This window comes from Diabrotica virgifera, chromosome 5 (assembly GCF_917563875.1).
Source record: "Diabrotica virgifera virgifera chromosome 5, PGI_DIABVI_V3a".
Lineage (NCBI taxonomy): Eukaryota > Metazoa > Arthropoda > Insecta > Coleoptera > Chrysomelidae > Diabrotica > Diabrotica virgifera.
Window position 1 is genome coordinate 8,669,091 of NC_065447.1, and position 15,567 is coordinate 8,684,657.

General features: G+C 22.0%; 1 long non-coding RNA gene across 2 annotated transcripts; it reads right to left on the minus strand.

Moving 5' to 3' along the window:
• Positions 1–299: 299 nt before the first annotated feature.
• Positions 300–12,984, minus strand: LOC126884924 (uncharacterized). Of its 2 annotated transcripts, none has more exons than XR_007698191.1 (3): positions 12,855–12,984; positions 3,410–3,573; positions 300–484 (listed from the first exon to the last, which is right to left on the minus strand). It is a non-coding gene; the product is annotated as an uncharacterized LOC126884924 (long non-coding RNA). The 2 variants fall into 2 exon arrangements; XR_007698190.1 differs by lacking the exon at positions 300–484 and adding an exon at positions 2,309–2,449.
• Positions 12,985–15,567: the final 2,583 nt, after the last annotated feature.

Consider the following 15,567-nt stretch of genomic DNA (forward strand, 5'->3'; position numbering starts at 1 on the left):
AGTAATAAAAAAAAGTAATAAAAAAAAAGTAATAAAAAAAAAGTAATAAAAAAAAAAGTACCAAAAAAAAAGTAATAAAAAAAAAGTAATAAAAAAAAAGTAATAAAAAAAAAGTAATAAAAAAAAGTAATAAAAAAAAAGTAATAAAAAAAAAGTAATAAAAAAAAATAATAAAAAAAAGTAATAAAAAAAAGTAATAAAAAAAAAGTAATAAAAAAAAGTAATAAAAAAAAGTAATAAAAAAAGTAATAAAAAAAAAGTAATAAAAAAAAAGTAATAAAAAAAAGTAATAAAAAAAAGTAATAAAAAAAAAGTAATAAAAAAAAGTAAAAAAAAAGTAATAAAAAAAGAGTAATAAAAAAAAGTAATAAAAAAAAATTAATAAAAAAAAAGTAATAAAAGAAAAGTAATAAAAAAAAAGGAATAAAAAAAAAGTAATAGAAAAAAAGTAATAAAAAAAAGCAAGTATTATCAAGGAATCTACCTGCCAAATTTCAAAATTTTCGGATCAAATTTAGAGTGATTTAACAACAAAAAACCCATTTTTTGTACTATTTTTTACATTATTTAATTTATTCTGTGCAGTGTTTATTGAGATATAGTTACATTTTAGGAAATATATTGATAAAGTGTTAGCAAGGAATCTACCTGCCAAATTTCAAAATTTTCGGATCAAATTTAGAGTGATTTAACAACAAAAAACCCATTTTTTGTACTATTTTTTACATTATTTAATTTATTATGTGCAGTATTTATTGAAATATAGTTAAATTTTAGGTAATATATTGATAAAGTATTAGCAAGGAATCTACCAGCCAAATTTCAAAATTTTCGGATCAAATTTAGAGTGATTTAACAACAAAAAACCCATTTTTTGTACTATATTTTACATTATTTAATTTATTCTGTGCAGTGTTTATTGAGATATAGTTACACTTTAGGAAATATATTGATAAAGTATTAGCAAGGAATCTACCTGCCAAATTTCAAACTTTTCGGATCAAATTTAGAGTGATTTAACAACAAAAAACCCATTTTTTGTACTATTTTTTACATTATTTAATTTATTCTGTGCAGTGTTTATTGAGATATAGTTACATTTTAGGAAATATATTGATAAAGTATTAGCAAGGAATCTACCTGCCAAATTTCAAAATTTTCGGATCAAATTTAGAGTGACTTAACAACAAAAAACCCATTTTTTGTACTATTTTTTACATTATTTAATTTATTCTGTGCAGTGTTTATTGAGATATAGTTACATTTTAGGAAATATATTGATAAAGTATTAGCAAGGAATCTACCTGCCAAAGTTCAAAATTTTCGGATCAAATTTAGAGTGATTTAACAACAAAAAACCCATTTTTTGTACTATTTTTTACATTATTTAATTTATTCTGTGCAGTGTTTGTTGAGATATAGTTACATTTTATTAAATATATTGATAAAGTATTAGCAAGTAATCTACCTGCCAAATTTCAAAATTTTCGGATCAAATTTAGAGTGATTTAACAACAAAAAAATAATAAAAAAAAGTAATAAAAAAAAGTAATAAAAAAAAGTAATAAAAAAAAAGTAATAAAAAAAAAAGTAATAAAAAAAAGTAATAAAAAAAGTAATAAAAAAAAAGTAATAAAAAAAAAGTAATAAAAAAAGGTAATAAAAAAAGTAATAAAAAAAAAGTAACAAAAAAAAAGTAATAAAAAAAAGTAATAAAAAAAAGTAATAAAAAAAAGTAATAAAAAAAAGTAATAAAAAAAAAAGTAATTAAAAAAGTAATAAAAAAAAAGTAATAAAAAAAAAAGTAATAAAAAAAAGTAATAAAAAAAAAGTACTAAAAAAAAGTGATAAAAAAAAAGTCATAAAAAAAAAGTGATAAAAAAAAAGTAATAAAAAAAAGTAATAAAAAAAAAGTAATAAAAAAAAAGTAATAAAAAAAAAGTACTAAAAAAAAAGTAATAAAAAAAAGTAATAAAAAAAAGTAATAAAAAAAAATAATAAAAAAAAAGTAATAAAAAAAAGTAATAAAAAAAAAGTAATAAAAAAAAAGTAATAAAAAAAAGTAATAAAAAAAAAGTAATAAAAAAAAGTAATAAAAAAAAAGTAATAAAAAAAAAGTAATAAAAAAAAATAATAAAAAAAAAGTAATAAAAAAAAGTAATAAAAAAAAAGTAACAAAAAAAAGTAATAAAAAAAAGTAATAAAAAAAGTAATAAAAAAAAAAGTAATAAAAAAAAAGTAATAAAAAAAAGTAATAAAAAAAAGTAATAAAAAAAAAGTAATAAAAAAAAGTAATAAAAAAAGTAATAAAAAAAGAGTAATAAAAAAAAGTAATAAAAAAAAATTAATAAAAAAAAAGTAATAAAAGAAAAGTAATAAAAAAAAGGAATAAAAAAAAAGTAATAGAAAAAAAGTAATAAAAAAAAGCAAGTATTATCAAGGAATCTACCTGCCAAATTTCAAAATTTTCGGATCAAATTTAGAGTGATTTAACAACAAAAAACCCATTTTTTGTACTATTTTTTACATTATTTAATTTATTCTGTGCAGTGTTTATTGAGATATAGTTACATTTTAGGAAATATATTGATAAAGTATTAGCAAGGAATCTACCTGCCAAATTTCAAAATTTTCGGATCAAATTTAGATTGATTTAACAACAAAAAACCCATTTTTTGTACTATTTTTTACATTATTTAATTTATTCTGTGCAGTGTTTATTGAGATATAGTTACATTTTAGGAAATATATTGATACAGTATTAGCAAGGAATCTACCAGCCAAATTTCAAAATTTTCGGATCAAATTTAGAGTGATTTAACAACAAAAAACCCATTTTTTGTACTATTTTTTACATTTTTTAATTTATTTTGTGCAGTGTTTATTGAGATATAGTTACATTTTAGGAAATATATTGATAAAGTATTAGCAAGGAATCTACCTGACAAATTTCAAAATTTTCGGATCAAATTTAGAGTGATTTAACAACAAAAAACCCATGGTTTGTACTATTTTTTACATTATTTAATTTATTCTGTGCAGTGTTTGTTGAGATATAGTTACATTTTATTAAATATATTGATAAAGTATTAGCAAGTAATCTACCTGCCAAATTTCAAAATTTTCGGATCAAATTTAGAGTGATTTAACAACAAAAAAATAATAAAAAAAAGTAATAAAAAAAAGTAATAAAAAAAAGTAATAAAAAAAGTAATAAAAAAAAGTAATAAAAAAAAAGTAATAAAAAAAAGTAATAAAAAAAAGTAATAAAAAAAGAGTAATAAAAAAAAGTAATAAAAAAAAATTAATAAAAAAAAAGTAATTAAAGAAAAGTAATAAAAAAAAAGGAATAAAAAAAAAGTAATAGAAAAAAAGTAATAAAAAAAGCAAGTATTATCAAGGAATCTACCTGCCAAATTTCAAAATTTTCGGATCAAATTTAGAGTGATTTAACAACAAGAAACCCATTTTTTGTACTATTTTTTACATTATTTAATTTATTCTGTGCAGTGTTTATTGAGATATAGTTACATTTTAGGAAATATATTGATAAAGTGTTAGCAAGGAATCTACCTGCCAAATTTCAAAATTTTCGGATCAAATTTAGAGAGATTTAACAACAAAAAACCAATTTTTTGTACTATTTTCTACATGATTTAATTTATTATGTGCAGTATTTATTGAGATATAGTTAAATTTTAGGTAATATATTGATAAAGTATTAGCAAGGAATCTACCAGCCAAATTTCAAAATTTTCGGATCAAATTTAGAGTGATTTAACAACAAAAAACCCATTTTTTGTACTATTTTTTACATTATTTAATTTATTCTGTGCAGTGTTTATTGAGATATAGTTACACTTTAGGAAATATATTGATAAAGTATTAGCAAGGAATCTACCTGCCAAATTTCAAACTTTTCGGATCAAATTTAGAGTGATTTAACAACAAAAAACCCATTTTTTGTACTATTTTTTACATTATTTAATTTATTCTGTGCAGTGTTTATTGAGATATAGTTACATTTTAGGAAATATATTGATAAAGTATTAGCAAGGAATCTACCTGCCAAATTTCAAAATTTTCGGATCAAATTTAGATTGATTTAACAACAAAAAACCCATTTTTTGTACTATTTTTTACATTATTTAATTTATTCTGTGCAGTGTTTATTGAGATATAGTTACATTTTAGGAAATATATTGATACAGTATTAGCAAGGAATCTACCAGCCAAATTTCAAAATTTTCAGATCAAATTTAGAGTGATTTAACAACAAAAAACCCATTTTTTGTACTATTTTTTACATTTTTTAATTTATTTTGTGCAGTGTTTATTGAGATATAGTTACATTTTAGGAAATATATTGATAAAGTATTAGCAAGGAATCTACCTGCCAAATTTCAAAATTTTCGGATCAAATTTAGAGTGATTTAACAACAAAAAACCCATTTTTTGTACTATTTTTTACATTATTTAATTTATTCTGTGCAGTGTTTATTGAGATATAGTTACATTTTAGGAAATATATTGATAAAGTGTTAGCAAGGAATCTACCTGCCAAATTTCAAAATTTTCGGATCAAATTTAGAGTGATTTAACAACAAAAAACCCATTTTTTGTACTATTTTTTACATTATTTAATTTATTATGTGCAGTATTTATTGAGATATAGTTAAATTTTAGGTAATATATTGATAAAGTATTAGCAAGGAATCTACCAGCCAAATTTCAAAATTTTCGGATCAAATTTAGAGTGATTTAACAACAAAAAACCCATTTTTTGTACTATTTTTTACATTATTTAATTTATTCTGTTCAGTGTTTATTGAGATATAGTTACACTTTAGGAAATATATTGATAAAGTATTAGCAAGGAATCTACCTGCCAAATTTCAAACTTTTCGGATCAAATTTAGAGTGATTTAACAACAAAAAACCCATTTTTTGTACTATTTTTTACATTATTTAATTTATTCTGTTCAGTGTTTATTGAGATATAGTTACACTTTAGGAAATATATTGATAAAGTATTAGCAAGGAATCTACCTGCCAAATTTCAAAATTTTCGGATCAAATTTAGATTGATTTAACAACAAAAAACCCATTTTTTGTACTATTTTTTACATTATTTAATTTATTCTGTGCAGTGTTTATTGAGATATAGTTACATTTTAGGAAATATATTGATACAGTATTAGCAAGGAATCTACCAGCCAAATTTCAAAATTTTCGGATCAAATTTAGAGTGATTTAACAACAAAAAACCCATTTTTTGTACTATTTTTTACATTTTTTAATTTATTTTGTGCAGTGTTTATTGAGATATAGTTACATTTTAGGAAATATATTGATAAAGTATTAGCAAGGAATCTACCTGCCAAATTTCAAAATTTTCGGATCAAATTTAGAGTGATTTAACAACAAAAAACCCGTGGTTTGTACTATTTTTTACATTATTTAATTTATTCTGTGCAGTGTTTATTGAGATATAGTTACATTTTAGGAAATATATTGATAAAGTATTAGCAAGGAATCTACCTGCCAAATTTCAAAATTTTCGGATCAAATTTAGAGTGATTTAACAACAAAAAACCCATTTTTTGTACTATTTTTTACATTATTTAATTTATTCTGTGCAGTGTTTATTGAGATATAGTTACATTTTAGGAAATATATTGATAAAGTATTAGCAAGGAATCTACCTGCCAAATTTCAAAATTTTCGGATCAAATTTAGAGTGATTTAACAACAAAAAACCCATTTTTTGTACTATTTTTTACATTATTTAATTTATTCTGTGCAGTGTTTGTTGAGATATAGTTACATTTTATTAAATATATTGATAAAGTATAAGCAAGTAATCTACCTGCCAAATTTCAAAATTTTCGGATCAAATTTAGAGTGATTTAACAACAAAAAAATAATAAAAAAAAGTAATAAAAAAAGTAATAAAAAAAAGTAATAAAAAAAAAGTAATAAAAAAAAAGTAATAAAAAAAAGTAATAAAAAAACTAAAAAAAAAAGTAATAAAAAAAAAGTAATAAAAAAAAAGTAAAAAAGAAAAAGTAATAAAAAAAGGTAATAAAAAAAGTAATAAAAAAAAAGTAACAAAAAAAAAGTAATAAAAAAAATAATAAAAAAAAGTAATACAAAAAAGTAATAAAAAAAGAGTAATAAAAAAAAGTAATAAAAAAAAATTAATAAAAAAAAAGTAATAAAAGAAAAGTAATAAAAAAAAAGGAATAAAAAAAAAGTAATAGAAAAAAAGTAATAAAAAAAAGCAAGTATTATCAAGGAATCTACCTGCCAAATTTCAAAATTTTCGGATCAAATTTAGAGTGATTTAACAACAAAAAACCCATTTTTTGTACTATTTTTTACATTATTTAATTTATTCTGTGCAGTGTTTATTGAGATATAGTTACATTTTAGGAAATATATTGATAAAGTGTTAGCAAGGAATCTACCTGCCAAATTTCAAAATTTTCGGATCAAATTTAGAGTGATTTAACAACAAAAAACCCATTTTTTGTACTATTTTTTACATTATTTAATTTATTATGTGCAGTATTTATTGAGATATAGTTAAATTTTAGGTAATATATTGATAAAGTATTAGCAAGGAATCTACCAGCCAAATTTCAAAATTTTCGGATCAAATTTAGAGTGATTTAACAACAAAAAACCCATTTTTTGTACTATTTTTTACATTATTTAATTTATTCTGTGCAGTGTTTATTGAGATATAGTTACACTTTAGGAAATATATTGATAAAGTATTAGCAAGGAATCTACCTGCCAAATTTCAAACTTTTCGGATCAAATTTAGAGTGATTTAACAACAAAAAACCCATTTTTTGTACTATTTTTTACATTATTTAATTTATTCTGTGCAGTGTTTATTGAGATATAGTTACATTTTAGGAAATATATTGATAAAGTATTAGCAAGGAATCTACCTGCCAAATTTCAAAATTTTCGGATCAAATTTAGATTGATTTAACAACAAAAAACCCATTTTTTGTACTATTTTTTACATTATTTAATTTATTCTGTGCAGTGTTTATTGAGATATAGTTACATTTTAGGAAATATATTGATACAGTATTAGCAAGGAATCTACCAGCCAAATTTCAAAATTTTCGGATCAAATTTAGAGTGATTTAACAACAAAAAACCCATTTTTTGTACTATTTTTTACATTTTTTAATTTATTTTGTGCAGTGTTTATTGAGATATAGTTACATTTTAGGAAATATATTGATAAAGTATTAGCAAGGAATCTACCTGACAAATTTCAAAATTTTCGGATCAAATTTAGAGTGATTTAACAACAAAAAACCCATGGTTTGTACTATTTTTTACATTATTTAATTTATTCTGTGCAGTGTTTATTGAGATATAGTTACATTTTAGGAAATATATTGATAAAGTATTAGCAAGGAATCTACCTACCAAATTTCAAAATTTTCGGATCAAATTTAGAGTGATTTAACAACAAAAAACCCATTTTTTGTACTATTTTTTACATTATTTCATTTATTCTGTGCAGTGTTTATTGAGATATAGTTACATTTTAGGAAATATATTGATAAAGTATTAGCAAGGAATCTACCTGCCAAATTTCAAAATTTTCGGATCAAATTTAGAGTGATTTAACAACAAAAAACCCATTTTTTGCACTATTTTTTACATTATTTAATGTATTCTGTGCAGTGTTTGTTGAGATATAGTTACATTTTATTAAATATATTGATAAAGTATTAGCAAGTAATCTACCTGCCAAATTTCAAAATTTTCGGATCAAATTTAGAGTGATTTAACAACAAAAAAATAATAAAAAAAAGTAATAAAAAAAGTAATAAAAAAAAGTAATAAAAAAAAAGTAATAAAAAAAAAGTAATAAAAACAAGTAATAAAAAAAGTAATAAAAAAAAAGTAATAAAAAAAAGTAATAAAAAAAAAGTAATAAAAAAAAAGTAATAAAAAAAGGTAATAAAAAAAGTAATAAAAAAAAGTAACAAAAAAAAAGTAATAAAAAAAAGTAATAAAAAAAAGTAATAAAAAAAAGTAATAAAAAAAAGTAATAAAAAAAAAGTAATAAAAAAAAGTAATAAAAAAAAAGTAATAAAAAAAAAAGTAATAAAAAAAAAGTAATAAAAAAAAAGTACTAAAAAAAGTGATAAAAAAAAGTAATAAAAAAAAAGTGATAAAAAAAAAGTAATAAAAAAAAGTAATAAAAAAAAAGTACTAAAAAAAAGTGATAAAAAAAAAGTAATAAAAAAAAAGTGATAATAAAAAAGTAATAAAAAAAAGTAATAAAAAAAAAGTAATAAAAAAAAAGTAATAAAAAAAAAAGTACTAAAAAAAAAGTAATAAAAAAAAGTAATAAAAAAAAATAATAAAAAAAAAGTAATAAAAAAAAGTAATAAAAAAAAAGTAATAAAAAAAAAGTAATAAAAAAAAGTAATAAAAAAAAGTAATAAAAAAAAAGTAATAAAAAAAAAGTAATAAAAAAAAATAATAAAAAAAAAGTAATAAAAAAAAGTAATAAAAAAAAGTAACAAAAAAAAGTAATAAAAAAAAGTAATAAAAAAAGTAATAAAAAAAAAGTAATAAAAAAAAGTAATAAAAAAAAGTAATAAAAAAAAGTAATAAAAAAAAAGTAATAAAAAAAAGTAATAAAAAAAAGTAATAAAAAAAGAGTAATAAAAAAAAGTAATAAAAAAAAATTAATAAAAAAAAAGTAATAAAAGAAAAGTAATAAAAAAAAGGAATAAAAAAAAAGTAATAAAAAAAAAGTAATAAAAAAAAGCAAGTATTATCAAGGAATCTACCTGCCAAATTTCAAAATTTTCGGATCAAATTTAGAGTGATTTAACAACAAAAAACCCATTTTTTGTACTATTTTTTACATTATTTAATTTATTCTGTGCAGTGTTTATTGAGATATAGTTACATTTTAGGAAATATATTGATAAAGTATTAGCAACGAAACTACCTGCCAAATTTCAAAATTTTCGGATCAAATTTAGATTGATTTAACAACAAAAAACCCATTTTTTGTACTATTTTTTACATTATTTAATTTATTCTGTGCAGTGTTTATTGAGATATAGTTACATTTTAGGAAATATATTGATACAGTATTAGCAAGGAATCTACCAGCCAAATTTCAAAATTTTCGGATCAAATTTAGAGTGATTTAACAACAAAAAACCCATTTTTTGTACTATTTTTTACATTTTTTAATTTATTTTGTGCAGTGTTTATTGAGATATAGTTACATTTTAGGAAATATATTGATAAAGTATTAGCAAGCAATCTACCTGACAAATTTCAAAATTTTCGGATCAAATTTAGAGTGATTTAACAACAAAAAACCCATGGTTTGTACTATTTTTTACATTATTTAATTTATTCTGTGCAGTGTTTGTTGAGATATAGTTACATTTTATTAAATATATTGATAAAGTATTAGCAAGTAATCTACCTGCCAAATTTCAAAATTTTCGGATCAAATTTAGAGTGATTTAACAAAAAAATAATAAAAAAAAGTAATAAAAAAAAGTAATAAAAAAAAGTAATAAAAAAAAGTAATAAAAAAAAAAGTAATAAAAAAAAGTAATATAAAAAGTAATAAAAAAAAAGTAATAAAAAAAAGTAATAAAAAAAAAGTAATAAAAAAAGGTAATAAAAAAAGTAATAAAAAAAAAGTAACAAAAAAAAAGTAATAAAAAAAAGTAATAAAAAAAAGTAATAAAAAAAAGTAATAAAAAAAAGTAATAAAAAAAAAGTAATAAAAAAAAGTAATAAAAAAAAAGTAAAAAAAAAAAAGTAATAAAAAAAAAGTAATAAAAAAAAAAGTACTAAAAAAAGTGATAAAAAAAAAGTAATAAAAAAAAGTGATAAAAAAAAAGTAATAAAAAAAAGTAATAAAAAAAAAGTAATAAAAAAAAAGTAATAAAAAAAAAAGTACTAAAAAAAAGTAATAAAAAAAAGTAATAAAAAAAAGTAATAAAAAAAAAATAATAAAAAAAAAGTAATAAAAAAAAGTAATAAAAAAAAAGTAATAAAAAAAAAGTAATAAAAAAAAAGTAATAAAAAAAAAGTAATAAAAAAAAGTAATAAAAAAAAAGTAATAAAAAAAAAGTAATAAAAAAAAATAATAAAAAAAAAGTAATAAAAAAAAGTAATAAAAAAAAAGTAATAAAAAAAAGTAATAAAAAAAAGTAATAAAGAAAGTAATAAAAAAAAAGTAATAAAAAAAAAGTAATAAAATAAAGTAATAAAAAAAAGTAATAAAAAAAAAGTAATAAAAAAAAGTAATAAAAAAAAGTAATAAAAAAAGAGTAATAAAAAAAAGTAATAAAAAAAAATTAATAAAAAAAAGTAATAAAAGAAAAGTAATAAAAAAAAGGAATAAAAAAAAGTAATAGAAAAAAAGTAATAAAAAAAAGCAAGTATTATCAAGGAATCTACCTGCCAAATTTCAAAATTTTCGGATCAAATTTAGAGTGATTTAACAACAAAAAACCCATTTTTTGTACTATTTTTTACATTATTTAATTTATTCTGTGCAGTGTTTATTGAGATATAGTTACATTTTAGGAAATATATTGATAAAGTGTTAGCAAGGAATCTACCTGCCAAATTTCAAAATTTTCGGATCAAATTTAGAGTGATTTAACAACAAAAAACCCATTTTTTGTACTATTTTTTACATTATTTAATTTATTATGTGCAGTATTTATTGAGATATAGTTAAATTTTAGGTAATATATTGACAAAGTATTAGCAAGGAATCTACCAGCCAAATTTCAAAATTTTCGGATCAAATTTAGAGTGATTTAACAACAAAAAACCCATTTTTTGTACTATTTTTTACATTATTTAATTTATTCTGTGCAGTGTTTATTGATATATAGTTACACTTTAGGAAATATATTGATAAAGTATTAGCAAGGAATCTACCTGCCAAATTTCAAACTTTTCGGATCAAATTTAGAGTGATTTAACAACAAAAAACCCATTTTTTGTACTATTTTTTACATTATTTAATTTATTCTGTGCAGTGTTTATTGAGATATAGTTACATTTTAGGAAATATATTGATAAAGTATTAGCAAGGAATCTACCTGCCAAATTTCAAAATTTTCGGATCAAATTTAGATTGATTTAACAACAAAAAACCCATTTTTTGTACTATTTTTTACATTATTTAATTTATTCTGTGCAGTGTTTATTGAGATATAGTTACATTTTAGGAAATATATTGATACAGTATTAGCAAGGAATCTACCAGCCAAATTTCAAAATTTTCGGATCAAATTTAGAGTGATTTAACAACAAAAAACCCATTTTTTGTACTATTTTTTACATTTTTTAATTTATTTTGTGCAGTGTTTATTGAGATATAGTTACATTTTAGGAAATATGTTGATAAAGTATTAGCAAGGAATCTACCTGCCAAATTTCAAAATTTTCGGATCAAATTTAGAGTGATTTAACAACAAAAAACCCATTGTTTGTACTATTTTTTACATTATTTAATTTATTCTGTGCAGTGTTTATTGAGATATAGTTACATTTTAGGAAATATATTGATAAAGTATTAGCAAGGAATCTACCTGCCAAATTTCAAAATTTTCGGATCAAATTTAGAGTGATTTAACAACAAAAAACCCATTTTTTGTACTATTTTTTACATTATTTAATTTATTCTGTGCAGTGTTTATTGAGATATAGTTACATTTTAGGAAATATATTGATAAAGTATTAGCAAGGAATCTACCTGCCAAATTTCAAAATTTTCGGATCAAATTTAGAGTGATTTAACAACAAAAAACCCATTTTTTGTACTATTTTTTACATTATTTAATTTATTCTGTGCAGTGTTTGTTGAGATATAGTTGCATTTTAGGAAATATATTGATAAAGTATTAGCAAGTAATCTACCTGCCAAATTTCAAAATTTTCGGATCAAATTTAGAGTGATTTAACAACAAAAAAATAATAAAAAAAAGTAATAAAAAAAAGTAATAAAAAAAAGTAATAAAAAAAAAGTAATAAAAAAAAAGTAATAAAAAAAAGTAATAAAAAAAAGTAATAAAAAAAGGTAATAAAAAAAAGTAATAAAAAAAAGTAACAAAAAAAAAGTAATAAAAAAAAGTAATAAAAAGAAAGTAATAAAAAAAAGTAATAAAAAAAAAAGTAATAAAAAAATAAAAAAAAGTAATAAAAAAAAAATAATAAAAAAAAGTAATAAAAAAAGAGTAATAAAAAAAAGTAATAAAAAAAGTAATAAAAAAAAAGGAATAAAAAAAAAGTAATAAAAAAAAGTAATAAAAAAAAAGTAATAAAAAAAATAATAAAAAAAAAGTAATAAAAAAAAGTAATAAAAAAAAAGTAATAAAAAAAAAGTAATAAAAAAAAGTAATAAAAAAAGTAATAAAAAAAAGTAATAAAAAAAAAGTAATAAAAAAAAGTAATAAAAAAAAGTAATAAAAAAAAAGTAATAAAAAAAAGTAATAAAAAAAAGTAATAAAAAAAGAGTAATAAAAAAAAGTAATAAAAAAAAATTAATAAAAAAAAAGTAATAAAAGAAAAGTAATAAAAAAAAAGGAATAAAAAAAAAGTAATAGAAAAAAAGTAATAAAAAAAAGCAAGTATTATCAAGGAATCTACCTGCCAAATTTCAAAATTTTCGGATCAAATTTAGAGTGATTTAACAACAAAAAACCCATTTTTTGTACTATTTTTTACATTATTTAATTTATTCTGTGCAGTGTTTATTGAGATATTGTTACATTTTAGGAAATATATTGATAAAGTGTTAGCAAGGAATCTACCTGCCAAATTTCAAAATTTTCGGATCAAATTTAGAGTGATTTAACAACAAAAAACCCATTTTTTGTACTATTTTTTACATTATTTAATTTATTATGTGCAGTATTTATTGAGATTTAGTTAAATTTTAGGTAATATATTAATAAAGTATTAGCAAGGAATCTACCAGCCAAATTTCAAAATTTTCGGATCAAATTTAGAGTGATTTAACAACAAAAAACCCATTTTTTGTACTATTTTTTACATTATTTAATTTATTCTGTGCAGTGTTTATTGAGATATAGTTACACTTTAGGAAATATATTGATAAAGTATTAGCAAGGAATCTACCTGCCAAATTTCAAACTTTTCGGATCAAATTTAGAGTGATTTAACAACAAAAAACCCATTTTTTGTACTATTTTTTACATTATTTAATTTATTCTGTGCAGTGTTTATTGAGATATAGTTACTGTTTAGGCAATACGTAAAGTATCCTTAACAATAGTAACCTATACTTATTGTACGGTTATAGAGTATATTCCCATAGGTAAGCTGGTTAAGAGTAGATAACGATTTTTCATATGTAATTTAAAGTATTATCTGCATAAATGGCACAAAGAATATTTGCTACGAGAGGTATATGGTTCAAAATGCATACAGTATCACGACTAATAAGTTATGTTCACATACATGTAGAGTACTTACAGTTTTATTCCTTGATGACGTGTCACATCAGAGCTCTGATTGAATTCCATAATCCATTTGGTTCATTTGTAAGGCACTCACTAATACGCTAAATAAATCATCGTCGATAATACTGAGCAGATTGAATTATCTGAGCGGTATAAAACGATAGCAAAAAAAGCCGGTAAAATGCGGCCTTTTTACGAATAGCGGGAGCGTCGATAGATTAGAGATGATTCTCGTTAGGAAGCTTTTGACGATCTGCCCCGGCGAGGGGTTCAAATGCGAGTCTCAACAATAACCTGGAGTTTCCAGAAAGGTTACATAAATACTACTTGAATTTTAAGTAATCAGTAGTACAGGGGCGTAACTAATTATTTTAGTGAGCCGTGTATAATATATTTATTGTACATATTGCCGGGGGCGACAGGCGAGAGAGATGGCCTATATCACCTCGAAGAGAGGGGATTGGCAAAGATGTGCACAACGATAAGAAATGTTTGAAGAAATTAGAGTTTATATACACAAGGGGTAACAACGATAAAATGGAGGAAAACGATAAGTTTTCCCCCTAGGGATAGATTTTAATCTTCCAGGGGAATCACAGCGATTTTCGTAATACCACGAAGAAAATCACCGTGAGTAGTGTGAATCTTGACAGTACGAACTAGACCATCCTTACCAGGCAATACATCTATTACCCTGGCAGTTGGCCATAAGAGTGGAGGAGTACCATCCTCCTTCAACAGAACCAAATCCCCGATCTTGACAGGGTCAGTAGGGTCGGTCCATTTATTTCTTTGCTGCAGGAGGCAAAGATAGTCTTTTTTCCACAATTTCCAAAATTGCTGTTGAATTTTACTAATACGCTGAAAAAGATTCAACCTATTTTCAGGTATCTCTGAAACACTTGGTTCAGGGGGCGCGGTTAAACTTCTTTGAACTAAGAAGTGAGCTGGAGATAGGAAAGCGAAGTCATTGGCGTCAGACGACATCCTAGTGATGGGTCTCGAATTTAGAATAGCCTCGATTTGGCATAATACTGTGTTAAACACTTCAAAGGTGAAGTGGGAATTTCCTATAATTCGATAGAGGTGATACTTCACACTCTTTATTCCTACCTCATGGAGGCCGAATTGATGGGGGTTGCGGGGAACACCCATCTTGAAAGTTATGGAGTTTTGAGTACAGAATTCCTTAATCTGTTCCGAATTATTTTGATTTAAGAAAAAATCATAGAATTCGCGCATTTCATTTTTTGCCCCATGGAAATTTGTGGCATTGTCGCTCCAAATAATACTGGGCGTGGATCTTCTGGCAATAAACCTTTTCAGAGTAAGAATATAGGCTTCTGCGCTTAATCCTGTGACGAGTTCGATATGAACACATTTAGTGCTCATGCAAATGAAATAGGCTACGTATGCTTTGTAAAGCGGTGCCTTCCTCAAATGTGAGGACTTAATTAAGAAGAACCCCCCATAGTCCACTGAGACGACTTGGAAGGGTCTAGTGGGGAGTACACGATCGGGATGCATATCTGCCATCTGTTGAACAGAATTGGGTGTCATGAATCGGAAACAGTTTACACACTTACGAATTAAGCGTTTAATCTGTCTTAATCCGTCAATTGGCCAGTACTTCATTTTGACATACGAAAGTACTGTTTGCGCGCCTGAATGTAATAACTTATGATGAGCTTGAGTCAAGATTAGTTCTACAACTCGACATTTAGAAGGAAGTAGAATGGGGTGTTTTTGATTATACGATATGGGGGCGTGTCGGAGACGTCCTCCCACACGAATCAGCCCATCATTATGTTGTAGGAAGGGGTTGAGTTTACGAATGGCTTTATTGGTCACGAGTTTAGCATTTTTCAATTCAAGAATCTCTTTTTTAAAGTAGATACTTTGGATATACCTGATGATCGCGTGATCAGCGATCTCCATTTCGGGTGGCGTCAATATATCCGTATCTCGTGGAGAGTTATTTATTTTCTTTTTAATATTACTGATGAATCTAAAAAGATAAGCGACAATTCTTTGAATTTTA